This window comes from Aegilops tauschii, chromosome 1 (genome assembly GCF_002575655.3).
Source record: "Aegilops tauschii subsp. strangulata cultivar AL8/78 chromosome 1, Aet v6.0, whole genome shotgun sequence".
Taxonomy (NCBI): domain Eukaryota; kingdom Viridiplantae; phylum Streptophyta; class Magnoliopsida; order Poales; family Poaceae; genus Aegilops; species Aegilops tauschii.
Genome location: NC_053035.3, coordinates 451288567 through 451297811, shown reverse-complemented (window position 1 = coordinate 451297811; position 9245 = coordinate 451288567). Strand labels below are relative to the sequence as shown.

Below are 9245 nucleotides of genomic sequence, written 5' to 3'. Positions count from 1 at the left end.
GATCTATGCATATTTGCCCAGATTTGAATAACTTTGAGTTTGTGACCATCACACTTGGTATCTTCGCTGATGTATTTTTTGTTTTGCTAGGTCAAGTAGTTCCTGTGAAATGACTTTGGGAATGGAGTGGTTCACTGGGGTAATTAGCGGTAGCACCTCATGCTGACAGGGAGTGCACGATCGAGGTATGTATTTTCAGCTTGTTAGTCAGGATGAAGTGGAATACATCATAATATTTCTCTGCATTAACTGTCAGGGACATATCACCACGTCCACTTAATCCAGTTTATTCGTGTTCAGTTCCATAGATTGCCTACCTGTGTTCGGATTTACCATGTATTATTTGACTGGAAAAATTGCATTGTTAATCGCTTCAGAGAACAAGTGAAAATGTAGGTTGTATCCCTCTTTAGTTTGTTAACAATCTATTTACGGATCGCTTCAGAGAACAAGTGAAAATGTAGGTTGTATCCCTCTTTAGTTTGTTAACAATCTATTTACGGAGTCACTACTCCATCATCACATAATACACATATGTTAAGGTCAAGAATTTGTCATCTATACTTCTGATCCCTTTTTAGTTATGCTGAACTTGAGAAAGTGGATTATTGGAACAAGTGAATTATTTTTGAAAAGTAAATTGTCAGTCTGTTACATGTGGGAAGAGGCCTTTTGGAAAAAGTGAATTATTTGAAAATTAGAATCTTTAAATTTGTTAAAAGTGAAGTTACTCTCCAACTACAATTCTATGCAAGCACTGATCTTTAAATTGAACGTGATTATTCTTCTTAAGAAGGGAGAACGATTCACTTTGGTGTATATGATCCTATGGTCTTTTTTATTGATTGCTATGGTTGTTCCTATTATATCCTCTAACTGACCCAACTTGCCATTTCATACTCATGCTATTAGATCGGGTGCTCATGCAAGATGGTTACTTTTCTTAAGTGTGTGTTACTGTTTGTTTGTGGTTTAGACTTGAACACATACTTTTGTTTGAAAACAATAAGTGCCAGCCTCTCATGATTACGATAACTAATTATTCATTTAACACATGCAGACTATCAGATACAACCGGATGCTGCCACTTTGCAGTGTCAGATTTATGTTGGTGAGCTGGCCCATGTTGTTCATGGAATGGCTTGACGTGAAAGGAAATGGGCCCTTAGGTCGAGAAGAGAAGCTTTCGTTGAGCATAACGGCGGTGTTGTTGGCATTTTTGATATTAGTTAGATCTTCAGATAGCCTTTGTTTGGAGGTCAGATGGTCTTATTATGAGGATCGAGTATGAAATTATGACATTCTATGAGGACTACGTTTCGGCACATAAATTATGAACCAATTATTCCTTCTTGAAAGACGTTGTTTTTCCAGAAAAATACTACTATGAGTTTGGAATTTTAGCACAACATGCAAGTTGTCATTTTGAGATTAGTTGTTAACTAGCATTTGAAGGCATGTGATAAACAAATAGACTAATGGGTATGTATTGTGCTTTCATATAAAAATATACAATATCACCTGTTGTGCATGTGGAATCTATCTAAAGATATAGGTTACCCATGATCGGTGTTGATCCACAAGAATTTGTATGTCCCCGTTGCAACGCACGGGCAATTAACTAGTAGTTTAAGTTGGACAACTGCTACACCTGATCTATTCCGCTAATTATTCCCACGCAATAATTCAAAAAAAGTGCACCCTCTATTATAGACCTTCTTTTTTTGTCTAAATGAAAGGTGGTGCTCATGCCGGTTGCTCGAGAAATAAAAAACCTAGGCTTGCCTCCTACGCCTCACTATGCCGCCTCTCCCTATCAACATTGCCTCAACTCGCAACTCGCTTTCCCCTTTCCCTCCTCCTACCATGTTTGTGCTTTGCCTTGGATATAAGTTTGTTGGTTGTTCGCGCTGCAGAGACGAATGATGTATCTTCGTTAAGAAAATAATAATAAGGGGCAATGCCTTGTTGGGGAAAAAAGCACGCCACGACCACCTGAAGCTGCAAGCAGCCCCAATCCTCCTCTGCCTCCAAGGAGGGCTCCCAGCAGACTAGTCAACATTGACGTGGTTTCGTAATCACAAGAAGATTAGGAGGCTGCTAGGCGTCATCCGGCTGATGCTTGCCAAGGATCAACCGTCTCGTCATCTGTTGGTTCGCAGGGATTCAATGAATTTTGGTCATTTCATTCCCATTGTTGAGAGGACCCATCGCTCTCACCCCTACATGCTCATGTCTCCCCGCACTTATGCAGCATCCCTTGCTTCCGACGCACGCAAGGCAGCGCGTAGCTCTGACAAACGCAGCATCTGCTTGTAGCAGAAGCACCCAGGTTGCAGCTGCTGCGGCTTCATGCTGCTAGTCGGCTCGAAGCTAAACTCCGGCGAACTTGCATGCTGCAATGAAGCATCCATACTAACTCCGATGAGCACCAAACGACTGGTAGGTTCAACGCATCGCTTGCAGCAGCCGCGCCATTGCGTCGCTGGTCGGCGCGCAGCAAAACTCCTGTGAACTCGCATGTTTCAATGCAACATCCATTGTAGCTCCAACAAGCAGCAAGCGACCTGCTGGCTCGAGCACCGCTTGCAGCAGCAACCGTGCCACCACGCCTTCCGTCGGCTCACAGCAAAACTACGGCGAACTTGTATGCTGCAACGCAGCATCCATCATCTCCGACGAGCAGCAAGCGGCCGTGGCCATCGTCACCCCTCTCAGCTTGCGGCGCAACGACTGCTACTTGGTGAGAGTGGTGGCCCACGTCGCCCTCCATCTTGCAACAACGACGATGTTGTGATGAGGTTTGTTCGCCTGCGGCGGTGGTCGGCGCCGTCCCTCCAACTTTGCAGCATCGGTGGTGATGCAGCGACACGGGTTGCAGCAGTCAGGAATGTTGGGTGCAGCAACCAGCAGCAGTTACAGGTGCGGCGGCAAACGCACGGCGAGCGGTAGGTGAGGAAAACAGAGGAAATTCCAGAGGAAGAAGGGCGACGTGGAGCCATAAGAGATGGGTGGGGCCACATGGGACACGTGTCACGCGGAACAGCCATATGATGAAGCCCCGTCCGTGATTAACCGGATGTTTTGAACCTTTTTGCAAAAGGTTATAAACAACGGTAATGGCCCCACAAGTCATACTGAAACCTCTTTGGCCATCCAATCATCTATTCGCGTTGTATATGTATGTTTTGTTTGTGTTTAAGAAGTTGGTCGCCGCGGCGCCGACACCAGGGCCCCGACCTGGACTGTGTCCCATGCCCATAGACGTACGCCGCCACCGCATCGGCGGTAGACGTGACCTTGCAGCGCCGATTGAAAGCGCTGGAGTGTGGAGCAGAACGCCACTGGAGTATAGATTGGAGTGTTACATGACTGTAAGTTGCAACTTGCTAATTATGTGGCCATGTTCGTGTGTGCGAAGGTGTTATATAGGACGGAGGAAGTAGCTAACACCATTGGGAACAAATATATGAAATTTTGGGGCTGAACTGTACATTTTTCGCGAATACGCAAAGCTTGCTTATCATTCATTGATAGATGGAAAATAGCATGAGTACATAAGAGGATACAAGACATTGAACATATAAACCCTTCTAGCCAACCCGCCATCCCAGCGCCATCGACGTTTCCAGTGAATCCTATACGCTCGATGTGCCTCGCTGGCTGCTGTCAGCGTACGTTTCATGATCTGGTGAAAATCCAGACGCTCATTCTTCTGTACGCTGCATAATCGGGCTAGAGCGACTGACGGCTGGGCCACTCTTGTATGCAGGACCCGTCTCGCAGTCACAGCCCGCGTTTGTGCTTGGGTGGAAAAGAACGGGCTGGCAGCGCTTGTGGCCCGCACCGCGTCGATCCCATCCTCTCCCCGCACCGCGTCGATCCAAGCGCGTCAGGGGCGAATCCTCGAGCCCCACGTCCTCTTCTTCCCTTCCGCGCCGTCCTGCCTCCCCTCCCGCACCGCCGCCTTCTCTCCACGCCTCATCGTCGACCACCCTGGCATGTTCTTATGGGCCTCTTCCCCGGCGCTCAAGGTGCAGCACGGCGCCGCTCCTCCGCACGGGCATGGCCACATCTGCCTGTGCTCGGCAGAAGGAGTGGCTGCGGTGATGGCAGATGTGTGAGGAGGAGGATGTCGTGGTCATGGCGGCGTGCAACACCAGGCTGCGGCGCTATTCGTCGCGGCGGAGGTGAGTGGCTGTGGTGTTGGCAGATGCATGAGGAGGAGGAGGAGGAGGAGGCCGTGGCCATGGCGGCGCGCGATGGAGGTCGTACCAGGCCAGCGCGCGGCACTAGGCTGCGAGGGAGAAAGAGAGAAGAAATAGGGGAGGGAGGCCCGACAACGGACGGGAGAGGGTTGCCGACTTGCCGGTCGGCGTCGGCCTGTGCCGGCGAGGTCGCTCGCCTGGCAGCCAAGGAGGGAAAGGCGACGGGACCGGCATCCAGGGCGGCGGCGGCGGCTGGACTCCAGAAGCTGGCCGAGGTGGTACTCGCCAAAGAAGCAGGCGGCAGCGCATGGTACAGAAGAGGGCACCCGTGTGATTTGTTCTCTGTTGTCAGTACAGTCACCCCATCACACATTTTTTTTTCTTACTGTTAAAGCTGGTGGCGCACGGGTCGGGTCAAGGCTGGTGGCGCACGGGGTGGGTCTGGACCGAAGGCCGGGGCCTGCGGGGGAGAGTGGTAGGGGTTGGTGCAGCGGCAAATACGGGATGGATGGGCCGTGATGGGAGGCTCGCCAGCCGAAGCAGCAGGAGCAAGAAGGCGGGGTCGGAAGTGGAGGGAGGCTCGCTGGCCGGTGCAGCAGGAGCAACTGCAGCTGCTGTTGGTCGGCCTGACGCACTGCCGCAAGTCCTCAACCATACCACCGCTGTTGTGGCCCGCACGCTCGACAGGAGCAGCTGCGCCGTCACTGGCGGCGAGTTCAACGGCCGCCGCCTCCTTTTCTCTTCAAATCCAGTAAGCCCTCCCCTGGGTGCATCAGGGGCTGTGGTTCCCTCAAGTACGGTGAAGCACCAGGTCGACCTGAGCTCCTCCTTCAACCTGTGTGTGTGATTTTTTTTTTATGCACACATCTGAAGCTTTTTCCCCCTCGTCTAGATTTCTTCTAAAGTATGCTGATTGTTATTCCTTATAAGGGAGTACAATATCCGTTTGAAGACTCATTAGGCCCAGAATATTTGCTGGTAAGATATCATATTTCTATGATTCATCCATCTCTCTAATTCTGGCCTTACAGATCAACCTATCCCCCTGCACCATTCTAAATCTGGTGCTGCTACAGTTTTTTCCTTGCATGGATATATGTATGAGGTTTCTTTGTTTAGGTATATATTTCTGCCTCAAAAAAGTTTACATCTATTTTCTTGTTAGATGATTCTGCTTCTATTTGCTGGCTGTACTCAGGTTGCAGGAATGAGAATACTTATGAGATCACATGAATGAGATTTACACGTCCTCTAAAAGTTTCTCAAGTATGCTCCAAAATTGTATCATTGATCCCACACAATGGTTAGAATCCCCGTAGACAAGACCATATTTCACATTTTGTGTAGTCCAACCAATAATACAGATGGAACCTGATGATGATTTTCAATACATTGTGATAGTAGTTTCCTGCATCGATTAGCTAATGAGCCATCCTTTCGTTTTCAACTCGATGTGGTGCAATAGTTAAATAGATGTGTTCGTGCCATTTAGCCCCGACAACATTCAGTTCAGTTCAACTGTACATCTTTTGCCGGCCCCTTTTCTTGGTACTGATTGAGCTTTGTGTGTTAGTATTTTAATTTGACTGCATTTTTCCTTTAGTCCTTCCTCTTAGTGTATAATGATCCTGATTGTGCGAGTTTCTTTCCTGGCAGGGTAGTTATGATTCAGACCATTCCTTAACAAAATGCTTATATGGCCTGACGGTATGAGTTCAGCTTCAGACTGTCAAGTTCGCATCAAATTTATTGTTCCATTTTGGAACAGTGTACTTTCATGAGTATTTTTCTATTGAGTATACTTTCACAAATAATCTTACAAAGTGGAAGTATCAAGGAATTAATACATAGAAGTTACGACCATTGTTTCGAGTGATCTCTGAAGATGGATTGCAGGTAAGTGGATTAACAATTTTGTACTGATTCATGTTTCTGTTGAAGTGTAAGCGTAAAGGATATCATGTTGGGTTGCATTTCCATGTGGGGAATGGATATCCTAAACCTGAGAAAGAACCAATGCAGATGATAGTTTCTTAGGAATATGATCGTGTTGTTACAGTAAAGATGGTTGACCGTAGCACCTGCTATAGTTCAGTTTACTACTGGGAATATCATTCAGCCTCCGAACTATGTATTACAGCTACAAATTTGGCTAGGGAATCTGTCTCATTTTAATGTTGCAATGAAGTGGTTCGGATGCAGAGGGTTTTTTACTTCACTACTTTCTGACATATATAAGTTAATATTTGTTAGGTCTATTCCTGCCGAAATATGTATGAAATGTTTGTCAGTGTCCTCTTTTTTAATTGGTTTATATATTTAACTTCCATTTCTTAGCATTCGAATGAAATATACTAAATTGACTTTCATTTTTCTGTCCACTACTCACAAATTTCACTAGAAGCATCAATGTTTGCTGGTGCTGACCTTTTCAGAGACTGCAGCCATGTGTTTGTCCAGTACATTATTTAGACATATGGTAACTTGTGCCTACCCTTTTAGTAGTCGCTATAGTTCAGATGCATTTGGGTCGTAAGCAAATTATAGGATCTGCAGCGGTGCTGCCTCCAACCCATATATGGAGAAGGTTCCGTAAACTGTGTATTTGAATATGGCTGATTTGGAAAGGAGGAGGTCACTGGTTCATCTGCAAATGTGTGGACCTCCCTCCCTTTCGCTCGATTGCTCCACCTTGCTCCTTTGGCTGATTAACAGCTATTTCCGCAGCCCATGACGCTGGTTGAGGTTAGTCTTTCAGCATCTGTTTTCTTCATTACATGTCTTTTAAATTGCAGGATAGGCCCTTACAAACAATATATTTGCCTGATGGGTTTCCCTATTATGGCTCATGGTCATAGATGTAGTTTGCCTTTGCTGTTGTTGTTTCTCAATATTTCTATCCCACTATACTATATGTGTTTTGAATGTACCTGTATACGAAAGATGATTACCTCCATTATTATTGTTCGTACTACCATTTTTACCCAAGATTCAAAACACCTAATGTGTGCCCTTTTTTCAAGTATCTTTAATGCAGTCTATTGGTTCTTAACTTACTACCAACTACTAGCGGAGATAGCTTTCTGAAATAAGCATGCTAAGCGTGAACGTTGTTTTACTTACGGGAAGAACCCTCAGGTGATGATAGGTCATGGTTCTTTGCCATTTCCTTTACAAAATCGGTTGAATCTTGTGATTCTAAGTTAGTATCAAGTCCTATATACCTTTCTGTTTGTATAAATTCACAACTTTCATGGAAGCTCTTGAATTGTGAGTATTAATCTCAGGTTGCTGGGTATGTTTGCTGATAGTATGCTGCCATGCATCCACTGAGCAATTTTCTTGTGATGACACATTTCTAATCTTTCTCTTTGGGATATTGAAATATGGTTTGCCTTGGGAAATATCTGAGATAGGATCCATGCTACTTTATTTGAATTGCTTTTATGTTTGCACCCTTATTTTGATTTTATTTACGATGTTCTCTTTCTTTTGGTTGCTCGCATGTGTTTTTTGTTGCCATTATCCATCTAGAGATACATGCAGCGTCCAGATTGCTGTGATCATCCCCCATCGACAAAGCCATGGGGTATTTTTGGCTCTCTTCTATGTCTCTGTTCCAGTGATAAACTGTCGTTTGATTCTTTTTGTGTGTGGCATGTCTGCTTATTTTGGCCCCTGTTAATTGGTGCTAACTATGCTGGCCATTTGTGTGTGCCTAGGTCCTTGTGGGAGCTGCATACAAACCTGTGTGGATGTATTTGGTTGGTAGCTGCAACAGCCTGCCAATCCGATAAGAGAAGCTAGCCAAGGGGCCATCAGCAATAGTGTAGCTTCAGCATCCTGTCAATCGGAGGAGAGGCCAAAGGAGTCATCGGCAAGAAGCAACCTTATCCTAGAACTTGAAGTGGAGTAATGGTTAACAATGTTTGATGGATCATATGTTTTCTTTTGTTCACACTTGAGAGCTACAAGCATTAAGATGTTATGATAAATTATGTAGCAAAGTTTGCTTTGTCCGTGGTCATATCTACATGTGTTAATTTATTTTCCTATAGTCGTATTGATATTATTATTCCTAGGAGTTGTCCCCTTTGTTCCTTATAGTAGCGTAATCAGAGCGAGAAATGTAAATGTGATTGAATTATGGTGTGGCTCCTACAAAAATACGTGAATGGGATCGGAATCATGAATTGTTTACTTTGATATTTATAACACATGTCAAATATATATGTAGTCAGGAAAAGGCGTTAATCTTTTTGTCCCTGTAGCAGATAATTCTCCTGTTACTTGGACAGACAAGTGCAAGGGGAAGTGTAGGTGGAAGGGGTCATTGTTTGACGCGGACAACAACATACAGGCCAGTGACCAATGAAACAAGATCAGCCTTCTGTTCACACGAAAAATACATTTTTGATGATTTTGTGTCATTATCTATTTGAAAACAATCTTCCATGATTAAGAAAAAAACATTTTCCTCTTTTTTTACCATTGGAAAAGATTCAGTGTTGCTGTAGACCTGCAATAGCATACACCTCTTCGCAAACAACTCCAAGTCAACATCAAATGCTCCTAAATTAAGCAAAATAATTTGTTTTAGTTCCTGGTTTAAATTGGTCTTCGCACCATTTGGCTATGTTTATAGCTACTCTTTTTTTGAATGCAAGTTTACACCTACTCAGACTTCTAATAGCAGGCTCAACTATTTGGACCTCTTGATGATCTATTTTGTTGCATTCTTATGTTAAGCAAAATTTTGCATTTGTTTCTTGGTTTGAATTAAAATTTAAAATTATGCCTTCATGTTACTCAAATAACATAAAAAATTATGCATGCTTAAGGCTGCGTTCGGTTTCTCTCCGCTCCGGGAGCGGATCATACTTTACCTGAATTTGATGGAGCTGCCAAAACCCAACTCCCTAACTTTGCGGAGCGGGGAAGTTCCGAACAGGGCTTAAGTATATATTTTGAAAGATAAGCCATTTTTATTGTTTGTATATAAAAGGGTTAGCCATGTTATCCTAGGTGTTTTTAAAA

The 9245-nt window shown here is 44.6% G+C and overlaps 1 long non-coding RNA gene across 2 annotated transcripts; it reads left to right on the top strand.

Moving 5' to 3' along the window:
- Positions 1 to 3886: 3886 nt before the first annotated feature.
- LOC109753964 (uncharacterized) lies at positions 3887 to 8235 on the top strand. 2 transcript variants are annotated; one of them, XR_012186887.1, is made up of 7 exons: positions 3887 to 4518; positions 4603 to 5019; positions 5101 to 5186; positions 5865 to 6687; positions 6765 to 6953; positions 7246 to 7346; positions 7931 to 8235. It is a non-coding gene; the product is annotated as an uncharacterized lncRNA (long non-coding RNA). The 2 variants fall into 2 exon arrangements; XR_012186888.1 differs by lacking the exon at positions 7246 to 7346.
- The last annotated feature ends 1010 nt before the right edge of the window (positions 8236 to 9245 follow it).